The following is a 26,266-nucleotide window of genomic DNA, read 5'->3' on the forward strand; positions in this document are numbered from 1 at the left end:
TTTGTTCAGTTTTCTTCATAAGTATTTCTCAGGTCTATTCACTTCTTTCTGTCTTTATTCTTCTGCTTCAATCAATCTCCTATCTAAGCTTTTGCAATAACCAACACTGCTCTGCCTGCATCCACTTTGGTGTCCTTCTATTCTTTTCCTCTGTTCATTTTTCTGTCTTATAATTTAGCTGACAATTTTGAAGTATTTTTGTATGCACCGGCTATACCAGGAGATATTTCAAGGAATTGTTCTCTTAGTTTTCCTTTGCTTGCCACCTAACAATATCTCACACACACGGTAGCCTCAGACAAAAATGTTTGATGATTGAAGACAAAAAGCTATGTCAAAATTGAAGGTATTTCAATTCTCTGACCATGATATTTTAACTTAGTTTTGTAAAATGTTACCATTGGGTAAACTGGGTGAAACCCTCATGGACCCTTTTACAACTGGAGGTGAATCTATAATTATCTCAAAAATTTAAAAAAGATTTAAAAGTTGAAAAACACTGAAGAGTATTGTATAAACTTCATTATGAGATTCTGATAATCTACTGAACAGAGTAGCTGCTTGGGTTAATTGCCTCCAACAGTTAAGAAGATGGCCAAGATCCATTATCTATGTTAAAACTTCAGATACAGCCATAGAAGAAGACTGGCCAACGGACTCAAAGGTCTTGTCCCTAATTTGTTATGTGTGTGACTTAGTGTTTGACCTGGAACAGGGTACTTTAGCTTCTACCCTTGATGAGAAGACAGTGCTAGATAATATCTACACTTCCTTTCAAATTTAATGTCCCTAAAGCATAGAATAAGGTTTAACTTTTGCAGAATAAAAAGGGAAACAAATCTAGGACGTGGTTAGAAGAAAAGGGTAAAGTCTTCCCTTTTGCCAAGCAGTTTTAGGACAGTATTTGTTGATGATGAGAAACTAAATCTCTGTGAACAGAATGTATCAGCAATGCACAGTGCTTTAGAACACTGTCTTAGAGAAACTAGAACTGTAACAACTCTGTCTTACTAACACACAAGTATTAGGGAAGAAAGGTAACACACACTTAGTCCATTACAGTAAGCAAGACACAACTCAGTACCATTGAAGACAAGGATGACTCTGTATGACCATGAACTAGCATGATGCTTTCAAGAATGGTTTTGTTGTGTATGTGCATGTGTATGCAAGTATTTTGAATTGTCTAAGGAACTAAAATCTTTTTGCAGTATAGTAGTAGGAAATTAAAACTGGAGAAGTACAAGAGCTTGGATATCCTAAGTAACCCCAGAAACCATAAATACTAGTTAATCAATCATCTTAACAGAGATTAAGAGTGACTTTTCTTCACAGTCTGTCACCTAGAAAGGCAAACAAAGCCAGCTAGCAATAAATAGAAAAATTTCACTTGGAATAGATTAGTTTGAGCTGATCTTAAGGTCAAGCCAATCTGGGAGAGGGAGCAGTGTGAGCTGTTTTGGGATATTTTGAGCAAGAATTTAAAAAGCACATCAAGCAAGGGGAAGAGAGGGTACCCTAACAGCAAGACCAAACCAATACCCCAAAGCTTAAAAAGCCCTGAACATCAGTCCACCTCCCAACTACCACAATATAAAATTTCAAGGCACATCCTAGAGTGATGTTTATTGGCTACAAAAACCAACACCTTGCTATGGTCTGAATGTTTGTGTCTACTCAACTCCTACTCACATGTTGAAATCCTAACCCCAAGGTGGTATTAGGTGAGCCTTTGGAAGGTGCTTGTGTCATGAGGGCAGAGCCTTTATGAATGGGATTAGTGTTCTTATAAAAGAGGCCCAAAGAACATCCTTTGCCCTTTCTACATGTGAGGACACAGCAAGGAAGTACTACCTATGGAGAGGCTCCACCAGACACCAAATATGTCTTGACCTTGAACTTTCCACCTTTCAGAACTGTGAGAAATACATTTATGTCATTTATTAGTCAACCAGCTTATGCTATTTTGTTATGGCAGCCTGACCAGACTTAGACACCTTCCTTTGGGCACACTTGTACATCTCATTTTTTCTTTAAGACTCTCTTGGACATTATGTTTAAATAATTAATTTTTTAATAAAGTCATTGTGATTCACCATGGACTTTAAATGTCATTTTGATGCTCTTAAAGTGTGGCTCCCAGATTCACGGTATCAGTATCATTCACTAATGTGTTAGAAATGCAAACACTAATTTCCAAAAGTCCTCAAGGTGATTCTGATGCATGCTAAAACTTATGTGTGTGTGTGTGTATCTCTTAGGTATCTAAATCCATCACTCCAAGCTAATCAGGAATTAGCACAAAGATCAAATGATCACTGAAGATTTCTTTAAAAATGGAAATTCATTCTTCAAGTTCATAAAATACTGAGAACTAAAGGCAAATTTTACAGTCCTGAAATAGCCACTGTGGAGTGGATTCTGACAACTAAAATCTCTATGCATAATATGAGCCAGATTAATTTTTTCCTAGTCTATTCTTCCAGTTTGCTGTAAGCAGAGGAGTCCTTCTTGTTAGGAGTTATAAACCAAACACCATGGTATGGGCCAAGAGCTCAGAATTTGGAAGCACCTTTCAAATAAGACTGAAGTTATCTTTGGGTTTTCACTGCCAAGATTTGAGATGAGTTGTAGGCAGTAGTTAGTGATATTACTCACTGGTATATGAAGTTGTTGACCCAAAAAAATAACTGAGATGTTTTCCCATTCTTCCTGACTTCCTACTTCTCAGATGTCTATGGATTTTCCAATTTTCTCCTATTTCATACAACACAAACTTGACTATCTTTAGATCTTATATTTCATTAGCTGTAGCTCTTCTTAATTATATCTTCCAAGTCGAATGTAAGCTTGCTGAGAACAAGAGTGATGTTTTCTTCACATGCACAGTGTGGCTAGCCTTTGTGCTGACACTGATGAGTGGGTATCTTCATCTTCCTGCAGGCAGATGGGTTGTCACCTTGCAACAGACTGATGGCTTCTCTGATGATAGCTTATAGCAAATCATCAAATAATCAGCTCAGCATCTGTTAGATCCAGAGTAACATTTCAAGTATTGCTTCATATTGGAGATCTGCCATATCTTTGTCTATAAGTAGGTAAACACACCTTATGGTCAAAACTCCTTAGCCTTGGAATAATTCTGTCAAGAATCAAATTTACCATGAGCCTTTTTTTTAATAGTTTGTGTTTGTATTTATAGATTTGCATCAATCTCACCAATGTTTTCTGGGGTCATGAACACAGATTAACATAAAGGATACAGTTGACAATAAAGTGCTCTTAAGAGTTTATTTCTGGAAAATAAACTGAGTGCTAAAACCCATGTCTGTGAAAACACATGGCAGTCTAAAATAGTGCCACTGGTACCTTTACAACTAATCTTAAGCAGCCCTGAAAGTCTTCTATGCATCATTAGACTCATGCAAGAGCACTTTATTCTCTGTAACCATCTCTATTATAGCAGAGCTCACATCTGATGTGAAACCAGTATTATCATTCATGTTAGTTTGCTAACTACCATAATGCAGTGGTTACTCTTCACAATAGAAAATTTTATTTTTCTATCAAATATACAAAATTTGGTACACCATGATTTGCAAGATGCAAGCAAGGCTTATTCAGCATTTGTACTAGACATTTCTTCATTTCAAAAATGATTGGGTTAAGTTGTTTTTGTTTCTGAAAGACATTCACTGAAGAAAGTACCGTGCTTTTCCATATCTGCGGTCCTAAAATTTTTCACTCTTAACGGATTGTATACTCTTACCAGTCCATTTAAGTAAACAGTAACTACAGCACCACTGAGGGGCTAGGGTTGCTCTCTCTGACGTAAAATGCTAGCCTCCAGGGTAACACACTGCAGGTGTGTCATTTCTCTTCTGGATTCACCACTGGGGATAAGGTTTTTGTAAGTGCTGAGGGGTTTCAGGGAGTACTGTTGTCAGACATATGTTTCATAGATGCAAAGGCCATTTGCTTCTCCTGTCTGAGAGAAGAAAGGTTATATTTCAATAGTAGCTACAAATCGGACAGACAGTTCCTAGCAGACCAACTGGGAAAAACAGAAAGAAGGAAATATGATTCACAAGTGTTTAGCAGCCACTTTGAGATGAATCTGTCCACTTAGAAAGTACCCCATTCCTCACCTCATAAGATGCTTCAGCATAATTTAGAGGTGATTATGACTTTTCAGAAAAAAGGAAATGGTTGAGGGAGTTTTAGGACTAGGGATAGACAGTATTTCTGTACTATGATGCAACCCCAAACCTACAGCAAAATCTACTGAACACAGAGCCTGGAGCTGGTGGTACTTTGGGAGTGAGGTATCAAAGGCACTGTCTACCGGGGTGATCTAAGTTGGAATTATGCTTCAGAAATCAAACCTAGAGTGGAGATTATGTACTCAACAGATGCAGAGCCTTAGAACAGAGACACAGGGGACAGAATTTCCCCAAAATAACAGGAAATAATCCTGAATTAGAGCTACTGGATGTTCAAGCCAACTTCATCAAATTTTCTAAGACAAGGTGTCCTCGGGACTTGGGGATATTCAGGAGACTTACATATGTATAATTGTCTATTATTATTTACATATGACTGTATTATTACTTATCAATACTGACTACCTATTTCTATAGGACTGTACAATGTTTCTTTAAAAAATCAAATTGAGAGCAGAACCTGATTGTATAGATTTTTCCCATAATCACAGCTATGGAGAAGAGAGTTAAATAAACCCCAAAGTTGTGACCATAACACCACACTCTTCAGCCACACAGGAGTTGGCTCTTCCTCATTACACCTGACTTGAAAGCATCCTTTCCATATGAACAATGGTTTCCATTCATTAGGAGCTTTCCTGCCCCTCACCTGGCTGCTTACTTAGGTAACAAGGCTCAGACAGAACTCAGGTTACCTATAACTTCTTTCTTCTTTTACTGACAAGTTAGTCACGGAGCCCAGGATTTGAGCTTTACCAAATGACAGCTCTATCATATTGAACAAACTGCATAGCTTTTCTTGTCTTGAATAATTTCCTCACATAGAAATGAGAGCTAATAGTGCTGCCACAAGGGTTTCTAACAGGGTTTACATGAAATAAAACAAGTGAAGTGTTTAGGGTAGTCCCTGACACATAGAAAGTCTTCAGCGTATTTTCAGTATTTGTATTCAATCATTTTCCTTTCATTTAGCAAAAGGAGAAACCAGGTGATAGCTTTACTTTCTATGCATATCAACCTAGAGGGTAAGAATTCCCTAGTCATGCCGGTCCAAGTTAACACCGATCATCCTAACTGTGCATAAGCGAACTGGCCTTCTTAACTTAGAGCTCAGTCTTCCTAAGCATGTGTCTTTAAGAGAAAGACCAGGTTTCTGAATTTATAAGTGAAACTCAATCTCTGGACCTTTCATGAACTCTCTGTCAACACCAGCATCCTTTCATACCTTCTGGCTTTGACAGTTCATTTCTGGCTGTGATACAGACTGTGTGCTTGAAACATCAAACTGGCTAAATAAGCAATTTAGGGCTGAGATAATTCATTCTGATTTTTAAAAGCTACCTTGTTGGCCAGGCATGGTAGCTCATGCCTATAATCCCAGCTATACAAGTGGCAAAGATCAAGAGAATCACAATTCAAGTCCATGCAGACAAAAAGTTAGTGAGATTTCAACCATAAAGCTGGGGTGGTAGCCTCCCTGACATCCCAGCTATGTGAGAGGCCACAGGTAGGTGGTTCACAGTTCAGGCCTGCTGGAGGCAAATTTGTGAGACCCCATCTGAAAAATAACTAAAGCCGTTTAAAAAAAAAAAACTAAATCCTTTTTAAAGGATAAGGGGCAAGGTCCTGAGTAAAAAATCCCTAAAACTACTTTATTTGTGGAGTGCAGATTTGGTTTAATGCACATCATTGGGCTAACACTAAAATCTCCAGGTCAGAAAGAGAGATTCGGATTCAGTGCATGGGGCTAGGATGAGGTTTAGATACCTGTACTTTCAACAAAAATCCCAGACGATTCTGATGCTGGTGGTTCATGAAACGTGTGAGAAACGCTGACAAGAAAATGAATGTTCCTTGTCATAGCCACAGGGAATCAGAAGGACACATAGAAGTCTCAGGAAGTGTGATCTGTGCCACAGGCTAGTTCCACCACTGAATATCCTAAGTGCTGAAACCAAGTCATGCTGTGGACTGAGCCACTGAACAGGGGGCAGGACAAACTATTAGTTGCAGTCTTGTCCTGGGTTGGTGAGAGCTAGGTGAAGGCCAAGGAAGGCACTGAGATGCTTCCAGGTTTTTGATGCTAGTGATGAGTCTCTTCTCACACCTGTCTGCCTCAGCGGGATCAAGTCTGCAGGTACTGAGGGAGCAAAGCTAAGGCAAAACAATAACCAAGGAGATGGGCTGCAGCTGCTGGAGATCAATGGTACACCATGTGCTCAGCTTGCATGAGGCCCTGGGTTCAACTCCCAAACACTGCTCTCCTGCTGCTCCCTTTCACCCCCCCACCAAAAAAAAAAAAAAGGAGAAAGGAGATTGTAGTAGATGAAGTGTGTCCTCCAAGGTTGAAGTGTTGGCAGCTTAGTTCCAGGCATGGTTGTACTAAGGTGGTGGAAACTTTAAGAGGTGGGGCTTAGTGGGAGGTCATTTCTGGCTCCATACCATCTCTCTCTGGCTTCCTTTCCTTTGAAGTGCTCTCTTCCTCTCCTAGATATTCCCACCATTGTGGTTCAACTTGCCATAAGGCCATCGCCAGAACCAGTCTGACATGGCACCATGGGCATGAACTTCCAAAACTATAAGCTAAATAAACCTACTTTCTTTATAAAATAACCTGGCTGCAGGTATTTTTGCTACAGTAACAGAAAATGAACCATGACAGAGTTAAAGGAGACAGATAAATTAGTGGGAAAAAACAAGCACAACTGCCATTGATTAGTATCTGTTCATATGTTAGCAGAAGCCATGAAGATTAAAAACAAAGTAAAACCTTGGTATCTGCCACCTTCTTCAACTGCATTCATCAGCCTTAAAAACAAAATCACAAAACATTATATACACTCACATGAAATCACAGGACTGTTTTCCCTTATACTTATGTAGCTTTTCTCTTTCTTTTTTTCTTTTCTTTTCCTTTTTTTTTTAATGCTTTTGGCTTTTTTTGAGACAGCCTTCATCATCCTCCTGTCTCAGCCTCTTGAATTCTGGGATTACACCCGGCTTTTATTTTTGCCTTTTTAATTACTCTGTGGCAGACTGGTGATCGAACACCACTTCTTTTGGGTTCATTTCAGTTGTTTTTCTTGCTTTTCTATACAAGGACTCAAACTGTAGACTACAGGACGAGTGTCATAACCTGATGTCTAAACTCAGTGTAACTCTGGAGGTATTGAGAGAGCTCTTATTTTCTATCTGCTGTGCCATATGCTCCCAGAAAAGAAACCATAAAGCCAAAACAACATTAACCTAAAGCAAACACAAACCAACCAACCAAAGTCAGAAAAAAAAGAGGATTCAAGTACTGTATTGACATTGAGGAAAACAAATGAACAGCCAGATGCTTTGAAATGTCCCATTTTGAAAATCTAATTCATATTTTAATAAAATTTCAAAATCAACCTGACTCATGTATCACTTCCTAAAAGGTGTTTAGCAGCAGTAGCAGAAAGTATTATTCTGCACATATTCTGATGGTAAACATGACTTTTACAGTGTTCAGTAGAAAAGGGAAGAGGCAGAATTTATCTGCATGTGGAAAAAGGTGATCCCCTGGCAGGACCCGTGTTTAGAAACAGAAGCTCCCACTGCAAGGAGACCCTGGCCCACCACCCAGAGAAGACCTGGTGGGTGAGTACATTTCCTGTTCCGAGAACCCCTCTTCTTGCACTGCATTTGTGGTGTAAAACCTGGTTTCTTTTTTCATCATATTTAAGCTTTACCTAAGCATTGTGGTGGGGATTTAAATGCCACAATTAAAAATGCCACCCAGGTAATTACTTTAAGAAAGAAGACATATGATTAGAAGCGCCAGGGATGGGGCCTTTATTTTAGAAAGGATGACTCTGTGTGTGAAAAAACATCTGCTGCGCTCTTTGAAAATCTGTTTTTAAAGAGATGGTGTCTCCAACCTGCCCAAATGGTGTCATTGAACAAACACTATATGATGATGGTTTGAAAAAGTCTTATTGAAAACATTCCAGCCATTTAAACACCCAAGCAGAGTAAGTAAATGAGAAATATAATCAGATTGAATGCACACACACACACACACACACACACACACACTCCAAAAGGAATGAAACAAACAAGACAACTGTTGGTGATGAATAATGAAAGGATAAAAGAAGGACATGTTTTACGAAACAGGAATGTGTACCATCTTCAATGACAAGCAGATTTACTCAAGAACAAGATACCTTCAAAAAGAGGTATGGAGTAAAGGATATACTGGATCTTAAATTCATGATTTTTAGAAACTGAAAAGTTCAGCTTAAAATTTTCCTAATCAAAAAGCTAAAATATTAGTCATTGGGAGCAGGTATCCAGCAAATATGCATCTATTTGTCTTCTAGCTTTCCTGACTTGCTAATTGACAGCATAAAATTATGTAAAATATTTTGCTTAAAATAAAACAGGACTGAACCACATTTTGGGCTAGGAGCCCCAGAGTACTTCTCAAATAAGCATTCATCTATATTTTATTACAATCACAAAACATTTTTTAAACCTTTTAACCTCTTACTTCTTGCCAAGTAAGAGGTTATCCCAAGCTAGGGTTTGGAACAATACTCCAATTATAAAAGCTCTATTCAGAAATGCAGTTTCTCTTTCCTGAGGACAGCCTTGTAGCCAAGATTTCCTTTAATCTCATATGACCCCAGGGAAAAGTGCCTGTGTACAGGAGGCAGTGAATCCCCCATGGTGGAGCCATGTGGTAATGACAGTGATGAGTTTGGACATCTGCATATGCATCTGTCTCCAACAATATCCTGTGACAAGATCTCCTAAAGAGCTTCTTCCTCAAATGACGCGGAGACGCCTCCACCCTCACCTCCAAATACCTTTATGACTCCTGACAGCTCTAAAAGAGGAAATAAAACGGCTAGAAAACCATAGATTTGGCAGCCATGAGGAGCAAGAGCAGGGAATTGTAGGTATGGTTTTATTTTTATTTTTTCTGGTATCAATTACAAAATCAGACATGGAATAGATTTGATTTGAGGACAGAAAATAATTGTGCAAATCAGAAACATGGATTTAATAGATAATTTTAGGTAATGCATTTTTAATTTCTTTACTATATACCATTGAAAAGCATTTACAATTAATGTATAAAAATGTTAAATATAATGGATAATTTTTCCCAAAATTGGAACTCATGAGTTGAGGGTCATTAAAAGCATAAATTTAGTGTATTCTGCAATGGTTGGAAGGGTTACTCTAGGTAAAGTGGTTGGCAGCTTTTACCACTGTGTATATGACAGTTTGCTGGGCTCTATCCTCCAGATGGAGTCTTTGAGTCTGCATTCTCAAAGAGTTACAACACAGAGGTGTTGCTGCTTGCCTGTGGGCCACACTTTAAGAACCATTGTTCTAGTACAGTGAAAACTTCAGCGCTAGCTACAATGCTATCAGCTTTATTTGTCTTGGGAAAATTTCACAAGACTGTTGTTTTTTGTAATCTTCCTGTCAACTGTCATTTCTCAGCATATAGGACTCAGAGAGAAAATTCTTTGCCCCATCATTTGTATTTAGTCCAACTAGTAGTGATCACAACTTGACAAATCGATACATTTATTTTTAACGTATAATTTAACATCAAAAAAACTAACAAAACTTGGTACCATTGTCACGTGCCTATAATCCTAGCTACTTAGTTAGCTGAGATCAGCAGGATGATGGTTTAAGTCCAACCCTGGCAAAAAGTTTGTGAGACCACATCTCAACCAATAGCTGGGTATAGTGGTATGCAACTGTCATCTCAAACTATGCTGGAGACTGAGATCAGTAGGATTACAGTCCCAGGTCAGCTTGGGCAAAAAAAATTGTGACACCTCATCTCAGTGGAAAAAAGCTGGACATGGCAGCAACACTGGGTAACGTAAAATTGGAGGATTGTGGTCAAGGTCAGCCTGGGCTAAATGCAAGACCCTATCTCATGAATAACCAGAGAAAAAAGGGCTGGAGGCATGGCTCAAGCAGTACAGTGCCTGCCTCACTAGTGCAAAGCCCTGAGTTCAAAGAAAAGAAGCAGAACAAGAATGCTTGTTGGTAAGTGTTCCTCAGAATTGAAACATCGATTTTTTGTGTCCACTATTTTCTCTCTAGCTTGGGAACATTTCCCTACGAAATTACTGTTCAGAACTGTGTTTCAAGTGGATGATGTTCTTAGGAATGAAAGAGCATTTAGTGAGAACACACTACAAATTGGGATGGTGTGGTTTCAGAATGCAGCAGAAAAGATAGTGTACAGGAGTAGAGGAAATCAACCTTGCCAAAGTATGTAGCCATGGATTCCCAGGTGGGGAGAGGGCACTGATTTCGGGGGTAAAAAGCCCTTCAATGTGGTCCACACAGGTTACACAGATGGCCATATTTATAAACCTTTCTGCATCATCATGCCAGTGATCTATAAAGTATTAATTAACTGGGAATAGATTATCAGTAACCCTCTGAGATTCATCCTGATGATCAATAGGGAATGACATTTTTCAGTTTAAACTTGCAGAAAATATAGGGATTTCACTTCTGCTAAGATGGAGCAAAAAGACTTTCGTTGTTCTTCCAACTATGTACAACTCAAAACCCTGAATTTTATACATAAAACAGACACACAAAAAATGTTGCAGAGAAGAAGGAAAAACCACTTAGAGGACCCAAGGGCCCAAGAAATGACAAAGTCGTGAGTTCCCTGAAATTCTGTGTTGCATCATATATTTAAAACTTGTAACTAAAGAAACTAGAAACCCAGAAAATGCCAGCAGGCACAAATTTTCAAAATGTATCCTCCAGCCTAGGAACCAGAAAGAAGCAGCATAGCAAGATAAAAAAAAAACAAAGCAACAACAACAAAAAAGCATTTAGACAATAACTGGTTGCTCTTTTCCAGTCATACAAAACAAAGTGTAGTCCCATCACACTCATGCCAACACAGGCCATGTAAGAAGCCTAGATTTCCATTCTTACCAGGTTTGAACTTCCCCATGCCACCATGGCGATGTCACAGAAGGCCAAGTAAGGAGCTGGACTTTCATTTTCTTCAGGTGGTATTAAAGACCCCCTACTCCCTGCCCCCACTATGCTGTCAGTGGAGACAATGTAGGAAGGTTGGCCTACAGCAGTACTAAGGATCTCCTTTTCAGCTCTGCTGGAGTATTATCCCAAGATGCCTAGAGGAGAGTCAGAATTGTGAACAAGGCCAACTAGTTATCAGCCCCCTTTATGTCCCTGGGTGATAGTGGAGACCCACATGGGGAACCCAAAGGAGCCACTCCTACCCTTCCCATCTAGGAAGGCATCAGTGAAGACCCAAGGAGAAGTCTGAGTGCCAAACTGACCCGTGGTAACAATGAACCTCTTGTGGGTCAAGAATGACTGAGTAGGAATCTATACTTCTACACACACCTGACAGTGATGAAGTGGCATTGCTCCCATGTTGTCCAACTGGATGATGTCAGGAGAAGCCAGCTAAATCAAAAGGTTTAAAAAGAATCCAGAGCCAGGTTTAAACCAAAAATTATTCATTATACCAAGGACCAGGAATCAAACTGAACAAAAACAAACAACCAACAGATGCTAACAATGAGATTATAATGATGCTAAAATTATCGAACAAAGTTTTTAATGCAGACATAATAAAAGCACCTCAAAGACCAATTGTAATCATACTTAAAAAAATTACAGTATCAGTGTAATCATAGTGAGAAGTATGAGTACTGAAAATGAAGTAGGAGATGATAAGAGAAGTAGGACATTGGAGTGATCTAAGAAATGATTGTAAATCAAAGAATAGAGGTGACCTCCAGAAGCTAAAGAAGACAAGGAAACAGAATGTCCCCTAAAATCTACAGAAGAAAGCAGCCCTCCAACTCCTTGACTTTAGCCCAATGAGATCGATTTTGGAATTTTGCCCATCAGAACCGTAAGAAAATAAGTATGTGTTGTAAGGTGCCAAGCGTGTGAAAATTTGTTACAGCAGTCATAAGGAATGAATATACTGTATGACTATGATAAAAGATCTAACATTCATGTCCTGAAAGGAGAGAAGAAAATAGATGGAGTTGAAAAAGTGCTAAAAACATGAGTGAAAACTTCCCAAATTTGACAAACATAAACACAGAGGATTAAAAAACTGAACCTGAATATTACCCCCCAAATAAGTAGATAAACTTAAAGAAGCCCATTCCATGACCACTGGAGTCAAATTTGTGAAAACTAAAAACAAAAATAAAAAGAAGAAATTCAAATGGCCAAAAAACACATGAAAAATGCTCACCATCTCTGGGCATAAAGTAAATACAAATCAAAACCACACAAAGATTCCACCTCATCCCTGTTAGAATAGCTATCATCAAACTCACCACCAACAACAGGTGTTGGCGAAGATGTGGGGGAAAAGGAACCCTTGTACACTGCTGGTGGGAAAGCAAGCTAGTGCAACCACTCTGGAAAACAATATGGAGGCTTCTTAAAAATCTAAACATAGATCTGCCATATGATCCAGCAATCCCAATCCTAGGGATAGACGTGAAGGAATGTGACACAGGTTACTTCAGAGGCACTTGCACACCCATGTTTATTGCAATACTACTCACAACAGCCAAGTTATGGAAACAGCCAAGATGCCCCACTACTGATGAATGGATCAAGAAAATGTGGTATTTATACACAATGGAATTCTACTCAGCCTTGACAAAGAACGAAATCTTATCATTATCAAGTAAATGGATGGAACTGGAGAACATCATTCTGAGTGAGGTTAGCCAGGCTCAGAAGACCAAAAATCATATGTTCTCCCTCACATGCAGACTTTAGATCTAGGGCAATGGCAGTAATGTTGTTGGACTTGGATCACACACTAAGGAGAAAGCACATATGGGAGGAATGGGGATAGGTAGGAAGCTGAAAACTTGAAAGTGTCTGATGTCCCCACTTCAGAGGAGCTGATACAATAACCTTAAAGCGACAGAGGTCAATATGGGAAGTGACCATGAAGTAGTGAAGAGGTCAGGTAGAGATGAATCAATTTGGGTTGTAATACACTTGTGCATGGAAGAAATGCTAGGAATCTCTCTGTGTAGCTATCCTTGTCTCAACTAGCAAAAGTGCTGTCTTTTTTATTATTGCTTATGTCTTCTCTTCAACAAAATTGGAGAAAAGAGCAGAACAGGTTCTGCCTGGAAGCGAGGGGGGTGGGGGAGAGAGGGAGGGGCAGGGGCAAGGGGGAGAAATGGCCCAAACAAAGTATGCACATAAGAATAAATGAATAAAGAAAAAAATGCAAACAGCAAGAAAGAAATGAGACTTTCCTTTAGGAGAAAACCAACTAGGATGACAGGGTATTTCTCATCAGAAACCTTAGAGACCAGAAGGAAGTGATACATTTTTCAAGTGTTGAAAGAAAAGTATTGCCATCCTAGAATCCATATCCAGGAAAAAAAAAATCTTGCAGAAGTGAAGGAGAAAACAAGATATTCTCAGGAAAACAAAGATGTTTTGTCAGTAGCAGATCTGAACTTCTTTTGAAAAATGGCTAGACAAAGTTCTCTAAATACAGGGCAACAATAAATAAGGAAGGTTACAGTATCAATAATAATTGCAAAAAAAGAACATGGTGAGCAAAAACATGGGTAAATGCAATGGACTTTTTGTTCTCCTCTTGAATTCTCCAAATTATATATATATATGATATAATACAGCAATCACTAAATAAGACTATACAAAGTAATAAAATGCTATATACAAATAAAGATGGAATTCTAAAAATGTTCAAGTAACTGACAATATGGTAAGAAATAATCCCTAGAAATACTAATAACAGAGAGAATACCAAAATATAAAGGCTATATACTTAAGACCTAATGTATGAATATGAACAGTAAATGCAAATTGTCTAAATATACCAAATAAAAGACATAGATTGACAGAATGGATTAAAAATGACCTAACTATATTTTTTTTTCACAAAGAGCTCAATAAATAACAATATAGGCAGGTAAAAAGTATGAAAACTAGGATAAAAAAAGAGGTATTATGAAAATTTAAATTAAAGGAAAAAGGAATGTCTATAAGATCAGATAAAGTAGACTTTTGAGCAAATAAATTATCAGAAACAGCAGGGTATTTAAAAAGAGCCAATACACCAAGAAGACTTAGTAATTCTAAATATACATGTACCAAATAATAGAGCTGCAAAATATGTAAAGTCAAATTGATAGAAAAGAGAAATAGACAAATTACTCTTTCATGAACAGAAATTCAATGAACCTATTATAAGAATGTAGCAAAATCAACCAATGTGATTTAATCACTCTTTATAGAACACTTCACTTAAGAACACTCAGATACAGATTCTTATCAAATGCACATGAACCATTCACAAAGGTACACCACATTTACATTTTGGAGCATAAAATAAACCTCAACAAATGTAAAAGAATAGAAATCATAGAGTGTGCTTTCAGAACACAGTATAATCAAATTAGAAACTAATAACATTAAAATAAGAGGAAATTTCCAAACACTGGAAATGTAAAATGCTAATAGATAATCCCTAGATCAAAGAGGAAAGTATGAGAGAAAATTTAGGACTACATTAAATTGAATTAAAAAAGAAAAATGTAACATATAAATGTATAGTAGTGCTCCAAGGGAAATTTATGACACTAAAATTCATATATCATGAAATTCTAAAACCAATAATCTAAGCTGTCTCTCCAGAATTTTAAAAAAATGAGCAAATATTTACTCAAAGAACGGAAAATGGAGAAAATAGAGCACAAATCAATGAAACAAAGAACAGAAAAACAATAGAGAAAAAACTAAAAGAAAAAGCGTGTTCTTTTAAAAGATCAACAAAATTGGAAAGCCTCTGACAAAACTGATGGAAAAGAAAAAAAGAAGATAGAAAATACCAACATCAGTAAGGAAACATGGGATATTACCAGAGACTCTGAAGACATCAAAAGAATAAGAAATTGTAAGTGACTCTACAAAAATAAATTTGACAAATTAGATGAAATGGACCAATCCTCAATAAACTTAAATTACCACAACTAACACAGTATGAAACAGATTGTATGAACAGCTCTATGAGTATTAGGGGTTGAATTGTGTAAACCCCTCCACCCACATGTTGAAGTCTTAATAACAAACACCTTAGAGTATGAAAGTATTTGGAGACAGGGGTCTTAAAGAGATGTAACTGTTAGGGTGAGCTTTAATCCAATATAGCAAGCATCCTTATAAGAAGAGGAAAGTTGGACACAGAGAAACACTAGGGATGTTTGTGTGCAAGAAAAAAAAACATGAGTGGACATGGTGAGAAGATGGTCAATGGCAAGTGAATGAAAGAGATCTCAAAGAAACCGAATATGTCATCACCTTGAACTTTGACTGTAGCTTCCAGAGCTGTGAGAACACAATTTTTTTTGTTGTTTAATCCATTCAGTCTCTAATATTTTGTCATGAACACTCTAGCAAACTAATGCAAGTACTGAAACTGATTTCATAAGTTTAAAAAAGTCCTAAGGAAGAAACCTCCCAGCTCAGATGGTTCCACTGGAGAATTCTATCAAATACTTAAAAATTTAATACAAATTATACATAATCTCTTTCAGAAAACAGCAGAGGAAAGGACTTATTCTACTTTACTTGCATGAAGGTAGTATTATCCTGATACCAACACCAAAGATAGCACCAGAAAGGAAAACTATAGGCCAATATCCTTCATGAACATAGATGTAAAAATCTTTAACAAAACATTGGCAAATAGATTCACTAATGCATACAAACAATTATGTATCTAATAAGTAAATGTAATTTTTATAGGGATGCAAGGCTGGTTCAATAGACAAAAAATCAATTAAATCAATCAATGTCCTTTTTTTAAAAGAAAAGTTAAAGACAAGCATTGGCAAAGAAAAGCTTTTGATTAAAATCAATACCTATTTGTAATTTAAAAATAGTAAAAAATGAGAATGGAGGTGAAGTTCTTCAGTAAAAATCTAAGTGCTTTCCACTGAAGATCATTAACAAGGCAAAGATGTTTGCTTTCATCTCTTAGTCAATACAATATTGGAAGTTCTAGCCAATGTAATAAGGCAAGAAAAGGGAACAGAAACATATAGATCGAAAATAAATAAATAGAGCAACCCCTGTTTTCATATGACATGATGATCTACATAGACAACTCTAAGAAAAAGGAAACAGAAGTAACAAGTGAGTTCAGCAAGTTGCAGGTTTCAAAATAAACCTACAAAGAATCAAATGAATTTCAATGTAACTACATTGCAACTGCAAGGAGTACCTAAACACTGAAATTTAAAAAGTACATTAACATTTACAATTTCTCTAAAATCACTTGGATATAAATCTAGGAAGAAACACACAAGTATCCTGAAAACCAGATCATTGATAAAAAATACCAAAGAAGATTTAAACAAATGGAGAGACATGCCACATTTGTAGATTGCCAATTGTCAAACTGATACATGAAGTTAATACAATTCCTCTCAAAAACTTGTACAGATTTTTTATTAACATACATAATATGATATCAAAATTTATATATCTACAAAAATCAACATTGTGTGTTGTTGGCTCAAGATTATATGCATACATTGACAGAAAAGAATAAGGAATTGAGATACAGACTAAAACAAATATTCCCAATGTAAACCATATATCTGACAAAAGACCATTATTTAGAATATATCTAGACTCTCAGAACTTAATACAGAATCACCAAAATAATCCAATTAGAAAATGGACAAGAGACAAGAAGTTAGTTACATTTCACCAAAGAGAATATACAAATGACAAATCATCACATGAAAAGATGTTTAACATCACTAGCCATAAGGAAATGAAAATTAAAGCCATAATGAAATATCACAGCATACATATCAGAATTGCTAAAATAGAACATTGCAATAACACTAAATGTTGATAAAACCTTAATCCCTCCTCCACTGTTGGTAAGAATGTAAAAATTTACTCTGGAAAAGTCTAGCTGTTTCATGTAAAATACACATGTAACTCCAGGGATTTCATCTCACCAAAATTAGTAAGTGCATTCACACAAAACATGTACATGAATGTTCCTAGTTATTTTTTCTGTAATAGCCAAAAACTGAGAAAAAATTCAGATAGCTTTCTAAAAGTGAATGTGTAAACAAGCTATTACACAATGAAAACACTACTCACCCACAAAAGTAATAAACTGTGGAGATATGTAACAACCTAGACTAATAGCCAGCAAAATGTGCTGAATGCAAAACCAATCCCAAATGCCCATATACTGTGGAATTTTGCTTATATAATATTCTTAAAATGAGAAAATTATGAAAATGGAGAACAGATAAATGATTTTAAGTAGTTATGGGGACAGGGGTGGTTGGAGCAAAGTTAGTGTGGTCATAAAAGTGAAATGGAAGTTACTCTCGTGGTGATGAAATTTGTTTTTCATTGTATCCAAGTCAGCATCCTGGCTGTGACATAGTACTATAATTTTGTAAGATGTTGTAGGACTGGCAAAAAATTGGGTAAAGGGACCATGGGTTCTGTCTCTATTACTTCTTATAACTGCAAATGTCTAATCATCTTAATATAAAAATTTCAATTAAAGTGTGGGTTGGCTATATTTTAACTATGCAGATTATATTAGGTAACATAAACATACAGTACAATTTGGATGTTTATCTATATTACTTTTTATAATAATATATAATAGCACAAATGATTATTTTGTACATATTAGTGCAAGTGATAAAAAATATACACTCATAGCTGTTCTGATTTCTGTACCATACTGATACAAATTAGATCTGTTCAGAAAACACAGATTGGGTGCTGTATACAGGTCTCAGTACTGTTCTTGGTCTTCAGTTGGTGTCAAATAGGCCATCACTTAAATAAACCATACAGTTTATTATCATTTCTTGACTAAATACAACCTCTGCTGGAAAACAGTGATGGCAACAATTTCACAACAATTTTAACCTTTCATTTCTTCACTGGTCATTTTATGCAAGTAGTCCTTGTTTTTCTCCCTTGCTCTTTTCTTTGTTGAATTCTAGAATGCACAATTTGGCCAGTCTATTTTCACATTAAATAATTAAAATTTTTAGGTGATAAGACAATTGAAGGGGACTAGTTAACTTTAGGTGATACTCTTTAGGTTTATTCACTAATGTTGAAGACTTTTTTTACCTAGGTATATGATAGGATTGAACTTTTCCTCCATCTATAGATGATAGTCATATGACTTTCTTTGCCAATAAAATATGGGAAGTAGTAAGTACCACTGTCTGATGGAAGACTTTAACTGGTGGTGATTAGCCATGGTCCTATGTGCTATGATGAAGGATGAAGGTGTTTTGGATGATTGAGGCTGTATAAGCATGTCTGCAGAATGACGGAGATACAAGATATTTCCTTGACCAAGATAGAAACATACATTAGCAAAAAAATAGTCCTTTGTTATTTTTAGTCACTGAGATTTTACAGTTGTTACCACAGTATAAGCTATATTATTTAAACCGATTTATATATTTCATATTTACATTAAATATACAAAACTGCAATAGGGCACTTCATTACACCATTAAATGATAACTGCCAGTTAATGCATTATTCATTGGTGTGCTTGATGACATCTTTCATTCTACCATACACCCATTTAAAAAATGTCAAATTAAGAAACTGAAAAGAAATGGTCTCTAAACTGAAGAGAACACCCACAGAGCGGGAGAAAATATTTGCCAACTATACATCAGACAAAGGACTGATAACCAGAATATATAGGGAACTTAAAAAACTAAATTCTCCCAAAACTAATAAACCAATAAAGAAATGGGCAAGTGAACTAAACAGAACTTTCTCAAAAGAAGAAATTCAAATGGCCAGAAAACACATGAAAAAATGCTCACCATCTCTAGCAATAAAGGAAATGCAAATTAAAACCACACTAAGATTCCACCTCACCCCTGTTGGAATAGCCATCATCAGCAACACCACCACCAACAGGTGTTGGCGAGGATGCGGGGAAAAAGGAACCCTCTTACACTGTTGGTGGGAATGTAGACTAGTACAACCACTCTGAAAAACTATTTGGAGGCTACTTAAAAAGCTAGACATTGATCTACCATTTGATCCAGCAATACCACTCTTGGGGATATACTCAAAAGACTGTGACACAGGTTACTCCAGAGGCACCTGTACACCCATGTTTATTGTGGCACTATTCACAATAGCCAAGTTATGGAAACAGCCAAGATGCCCCACCACTGACGAATGGATTAAGAAAATGTGGTATCTATACACAATGGAATTTTATGCAGCCATGAAGAAGAACGAAATGTTATCATTCGCTGGTAAATGGATGGAATTGGAGAACATCATTCTGAGTGAGGTTAGCCTGGCCCAAAAGACCAAAAATCGTATGTTCTCCCTCATATGTGTACATTAGATCAAGGGCAAACACAACAAGGGGATTGGACTATGAGCACATGATAAAAGCAAGAGCACACAAGGGAGGGGTGAGGATAGGTAAGACACCTAAAAAACTAGCTAGCATTTGTTGCCCTTAACGCAGAGAAACTAAAGCAGATACCTTAAAAGCAACTGAGGCCAATAAGAAAAGGGGAACAGGAACTAGAGAAAAGGTGAGATCAAAAAGAATTAACCTAGAAGGTAACACCCATGCACAGGAAATCAATGTGAGTCAATGCCCTGTATAGCTATCCTTATCTCAACCAGCAAAAACCCTTGTCCCTGTTATTGCTTATACTTGTCCCTGTTATTGCTTATACTCTCTCTACAACAAAATTAGAAATAAGGGCAAAATAGTTTCTGCTGGGTATTGAGGGGGTGGGGAGAGGGAGGGGGCGGAGTGGGTGGTAAGGGAGGGGGTGGGGGCAGGGGGGAGAAATGAACCAAGCCTTGTATGCCTATATGAATAATAAAAGAAAAAGAAAAAAAATTAAGAAACTGAAACGTTTTTACTTATGGAATGATTAAATACATAAATAAATAAATAGTTACTCTGATACAAGGCTTTGTTTGAAGCTGAACATATAGAAAAAAGATGTATTATATTTTTCATAGAGTTACATAAGTCACTGAAGAACACATTCACTATCTTGAGCATTTCAAAGAGATGCTCAAAGAAGAGATGTAAAAATTTGTATGTGTGCACCATATATGAATTCATGGTTAATATCAACACTAATCAGATCAACTGCATATTACTCATGGTTTACAGGGAGAAATATACTAACATTTATCATCAGACACTAAGCAAAGACCTTTTTATGCATTACTACACTTAACCAATTAACATTTCACTTTGCTAATGTCATGTGCCATGTGACTTAGATTAACATTGGATAATATTTTAAAATTACTAAATTTTTCCCCATAATTTTATTGTAACAATTACATTGGTTTATGTCAAAAGATCTCATTGCGTCTCAGGCAAGAAGCCCTGAGTTCAAACCCCAGTATCACCAAATCAAAAAAAAAAAAGATCCCATTGTAAAAATTAGCAAGGTCTTAATGTAGCAAGATAATTCAACAAGTGTTTTTGTGTTACACTCTATATTCTTTCTGCAGTATACATGCTACACAAAGACAGTGGGGAAAAGTGATACAGGTGACTTAAAATTTTTGTTTATTAATGTAGCTGCTAAAGACATTTCCCTAATCATTTGAAATGCTAAGTATACATGCTATTGAGTTTTAAAATGTCATTTTTTTCCAAATGGTCCTCAAGTGACCATTTTTAATTAAAAAATACGTAATAGGTAATAAGAAGTTTCTCAAAATCTAGAAGTTGTCATCAGTTCCTGTGTAGGCATTCATATATCTCTTCTTGTTTTTATACATTTTTACTGGTAAATACAAGACAAAAAGCATTGCTGTTAAGGAAGTTCTAGTCTTTCACCAAATTTTACTACAGGATAAAAAAGTCAAAAGATCAGATTAGGAGGTATCATGGTTTGTGGCAATGCATCAGTAAATTTTTGAACATAACATAACATACGTCAGTAGTAAATAGGACAGGCTATGGAATCACGATGCTTGAGTTAAAACCCATCTCTAACTATATGGCAGTGATCATGGATATTGCACCCCTTGTACTTAATAAGCTTTCCCTCCTATAGAATAGAAGATAACAGATGACCATGAAAATGCAGACCTTGTATGGCTATTGCAAATTGAGTATTAGTTAATTTACATAGCGCCCATGGAATGATGTCTACACACAATCAAAGTTTAATGAATTAGTATTATGTTTGCTTTAACATGTTAATAGTTACTTCTTCAGCATATTCAATACTTAATGTCATCACTTTCACTCTGGAACCTCTTCTCTTCCCTTGTGTGCTTCCGAGAATCTTAGGGACTGTGTGATGAATCAATTAAAATTGTATTTGAGACATTCTGTGATGCTAATAACAACCAAAAGGAAACATTTTAGTCTGAAGGCAGTTGCTAATGCAAAGAAAGAAAGTGACTGTTTTACATTAAATGTAAGTAACTTTTTTACAAATAGGATTATAAATAGATGAGGGTATCTGTGCTCTGGGCTTTAAAAAGCACTGGTAGGAGTTTTATAAACCTCTCATGTTCACAGGTTGATAATGAGGGAAAACTATGTTCCCTGGTGAATAGAGATATAAAGAGATTACTAGTATCAGGCACATCTCTGATTCACAAAATAATTCAGAAAATTAACAATCAAGAATTGAGGAAGACAGCTGGACTTAGTAAACATCTTCTCACACACCATTCCTCCACAAATATGAGGCTTTTCACATATTTGCTGATCTCCTTCTGACCTCTATGTCTAGTCCCAAATCTTCTAATACATTTTCTCATAGAATTCCTTCTTTCATTCAGGAGACTTACTTCAACTTGAAAATAACACTTACTTATAATTATCTTGTTAAATTCTGTCTCCTGAGTCATCAGGGCTCACATATCTTTCTGCTTACCTCTGATCCCCAGTTCCCGCTCCCCTCCCCCAGCTCTGGAACAGAGGTGCCCTCCAAGGACAGAGACAATACAATTCTCTCTAAACCAGGGGGTGAGACTTGAAAAGAGGAAGTCAGGTCAGAACCCCAACTGGAGATAAAAGGAGCAAGAGAATACCTTTTCTAAAATAACGGAATAATAAAGTAACGGAAGATAGAAAACAGTTTTTTTGTCAAGGATACATGTTTCCATAATGGAATTTAGTGTGCCTTGTTAACAATCAAAATTCAAATTTTCTAAACATGTTAATATAAAATGTTCCAAAACCACTGTTCTTGATGGCTTACAACCACTCTGACCACAAGGCTGCCTTCTAGCACCCCAAATAAAGACATAGCCATAATTCAGGAGTGTGTGGAGGCCAAGGGAGTGGGACTAACCACTGAAGTGCTGGATTAGTCTTACTCTTGTCTGTAGATCATGTATTCATGATCCTATGATTCAGCTGGATTTAAGTCTCTTTTTGCGTATATTGCTGAAAGTGTGGGATTGAAATTATGTATGTTGAATTTAATTAAACTGAAAGACAAGAATTCAAAGGAAATCTATGAACACCAAAATAAATTTGAAACTCATGGGAAGAAGCAATTAAATTTACTTAAGAAATAACAGATGAAGACTTAAGAGATACATCTGTCCAATTGATAAAAAGCTCCATTATAAGTTCAAATGCAGAGTAAGTCTCTAAGAATGTGAGGGTGGAGTTCACCCCACTGAGGCCTTTCTTTACATCATGATTCATTAAAAACATGGTGATGGTAACAGTATTTTGGCTTAGAACTAATGAGAAAATTTGATTTCAGTCTTTATGGCTACACAATTTTGTAGAAAGGACATAAAACTGGTGAAAAGACATGACATACATGAATGCCCTCAAAATACAGCCTGCTTTTTAATCACTGACAGTAGTTGAAAGAGAAGGGCATAATTTTTCTTTTAAAACTGCCCAAACTCTTGACAGTGATTGGATTAAAAAGGATTAAAATCACTCAAAAACTCTTTGCAAAATGATATTCTGAAGAAAATTAATAGCCACACTTTGAAGAAAGAATAGACTAATTGTTAAGAAGCTTAAAATTAACTATAAACAAATAATGTAGCTTCGATCACCTGTGTTAAATAATTTGCTGCTAGATCTTAATGTTTCTGTTTACATATTACTTTAATCTGAAATCATGGGAAACTTGGTTAATTGTTGCAGAAGAAAATCACTCAAAGGATATTTGACAATTAAAGTATTAAAAATGGGGAAAAGAGTTGTAGCATGTAGTCAGTTGAAAGATTCTTCATGGGAATATGTGATCAATACACCAAATACTGAAAATTTTATGTACAAGTAGTTGGATAAGGCCACACCAAAAGCCAACATGTAATAATTGTGTGACCTTGAGTAAGATATTTCACCTCTTTGTGCCTGGATTTTTTCATCTGTAGAAAAAGGTGTTTCATATTATTACCTACTCATTAGGTTGGTATAAGAATGAAAAGAATTACTGAAACTAGACCACTCTTTTAACTGTGAAACATGTACAGAGCTGTGGGTTTTTTCCCTAAAGTTTTTAATCTTTGAAAATGCAAGAAAGACATATTGAAAGAAATGATAACTATATATACTTCAATAATAGAAGTAGTCATGTTCAAAAGAGAACATAAACACATTTAAACACCAGGGCTCATGGCAGGTAACAGTAAAACCTGAATGCATCAACTTAGAATGCCATATTCTTGAGTAAGAATGAACCTAGTGGTGGTGGTGGGGACGGTTAATCGTTCACTGCAAGTGTACATCTAATACCCCGCACCTCAGGTTCTACACTTGCATTCCCAAACCCAAGCCTGTGAAAGAGCAAAGTTTTAAAGTCAAGTGCCAAGGAATGTACAACTGAGTCCCAGCTGGTGCTTTGCCATCCCTCTTCTCTCTTTGGCTTTCGTCTCTTGACAGACACCTCTATACACTGCCCACTTTGGGTACCAGAATGAACCTCCAGTTTGCCATCTTTCCAACTGAAAACTCCGAAGTGGGCAACAGGCTATCAAAGCTGAAGACACTCAACCACCCTCCCCTCCTAGCCCCCGTGCCCACCGCCTCGTCATCGTCGCCGGGTCCCCACTGCCCACTCCCACAGCCCCTCACTACGCACAGCACAGCACGGCAAGGCGGTGCATTGCAACACTCGAAGATGCCGCTGGCTGGAAAGGAACCCACCGCGGATTGCCTGGTCAGTACCCCCACCCCTCGCACCGACTATTCGCAGACATGTCATCCAGAATGGAGGTGGTCGCACCGCCTCCCACCCAGCTCAGCGCAGGAGGACTACCAAGAGAGCAGCAATCCCAACAAAACAACTCCGCCCGCAACGCGCGGGAGCCGGCTGCCTTGTCCACCGTGGGAGGGCGTGACGGCGCGTCCCGGGCCTTTGCGGGCAACCGAGATTTACCTGCGCGGCCCTGCGCCCCGAGGCTGCCCATCCTGCCGCAGCCGCTACCGCCGCCCGGCGGGCCCGAGGCGCCGCCCGCCTCCCGGGGAGGCGCCGCGCCGCAGTCTTGGCTGCGGCTCCCGGCACATGCTTCGCGCTCGCTCGCTCGCTCTCCGCGGCCAGCGCCCGCGCACAGGTGGGAACCCCCGCGAGTGGGCGTCGGGCAAACCCCTCCCCGCCCGCGCTCTCCGCCCGTTTCCACTCTCGACTTTGCCCGGCGCGCGGCGCCTGCCCTTGCTCTAGCGCCTGGCCGCCCGGTGCCCGCGCCCCAGCGTCGTGGGCGGCTGCGGTCCCTGCGCAGCTCGGGCTGCGCGTCACGGGCACCTCCCGCCCCGCCGCGGGCTCCGCCGCACCGGGCGGCAGCGGGCAGCGCGCAGCAGCCGGGCCCCGCGCCCACTCCTCGTCCGGCTTCCGACCCCCTCCACCCCCGCGCCCTCCCCCACTCCAGAGCTGTCAAGGAACAAATCTCCAATGTACACACCTTGGAATGGACCGGCGCCTCACTCACCGACTCGCCAAACTCTTAGAAGGTGTCCATTGGTCTGTAGGGAGGTTTGGGCATGGAGTAGGAGCCGCTTTCTTATTATTTAATAATGTTGGAAGTGCCGGGTCCGCTGCCAGAGTTGTGGATCATGTGGGCACAGCAGAGGCTGGCTGCTGCCAGTACCAGGGTTTCCTGAGGATCCTGAAACTATGATCTCATCCTCCTCATCCGCCTCCCCCGCCCCTCTCTCCGCGTGCGCGCGCGCGCGGACACACACACACACACACACACACACACACACACACTCACACTGCATGCTCTATCCTTTTCCTGGACCAAAATATTCCTCCAGGGAAATACACTGCTCCTCATGGAAAAAAAAAAAAAAACCTTCCAGATAGCGATTTTCTCTTTCAAAGCTTGATTTATACGCTTTGTTTATTTCCTACAGTTTTCCCTCACACTTGCAGGGGCTCCGAAAGATCTTCAGTATTAATATTAACAATAAGCAGCGTCTCACGTTGACCCAGATTTTGGTCAAAACCCAAGGACTCAAATAGTGCATTTTTCACTTAAAATAGAGGCAATCACATACCAAGCTTGAACGTGGAATCGTAGCAATATTGTAGATGTATGCAGTGGGTTTCTATCCCAAGCTGCAAACATTTCCCAAACATTACCTCATTTATTTGCGGAGCATTCTTGCAGAGGAGGTGGCAGAGAAACACATAGTATTGTCACTTCAGAGACATACAGGTACAGGTTTGCTAACATGACCTATCCAAGTACGTATAATAAGTCAATAGCTCACTGTAAATACTAATTACACACTACTCATAGATTGCTTAGTCACTGTAATCAATTCCTGGAAACTTAGGTTATTGGAAATAGGGAAAATAATATTTATCATTTTGTTTACCACCACCTAAAACTACAAATTCCTTTTTCTGTATGTCATTTTCTCTTGTTTATTTGTATATATCTCCACTTTCATAATTTCATATAATTTTATTTTGGGGGGGATACGTGTTTGGAGTGTGCGT

At 38.0% G+C, this 26,266-nt stretch overlaps 1 protein-coding gene across 5 annotated transcripts in view; it reads right to left on the minus strand.

The window, feature by feature from the left end:
- Dtna (dystrobrevin alpha) overlaps positions 1 to 25,425 on the minus strand; it is a 345,657-nt gene extending 320,232 nt beyond the window's left edge. For 2 of the 5 annotated variants that reach the window (XM_074070021.1, XM_074070014.1), the window contains exon 1: positions 25,221 to 25,425. The gene's annotated coding sequence lies outside the window, so the exon portion shown is untranslated. Of the gene's footprint in view, positions 1 to 24,700; positions 24,744 to 25,220 lie in introns of those variants that run through there. The other 3 variants (XM_074070023.1, XM_074070017.1, XM_074070029.1) reach the window with 3 other exon arrangements.
- Between the last annotated feature and the right edge of the window lie 841 nt (positions 25,426 to 26,266).

The sequence above is a fragment of the Castor canadensis genome, chromosome 4 (genome assembly GCF_047511655.1).
Source record: "Castor canadensis chromosome 4, mCasCan1.hap1v2, whole genome shotgun sequence".
In the NCBI taxonomy this organism is placed as follows: Eukaryota; Metazoa; Chordata; class Mammalia; order Rodentia; family Castoridae; genus Castor; species Castor canadensis.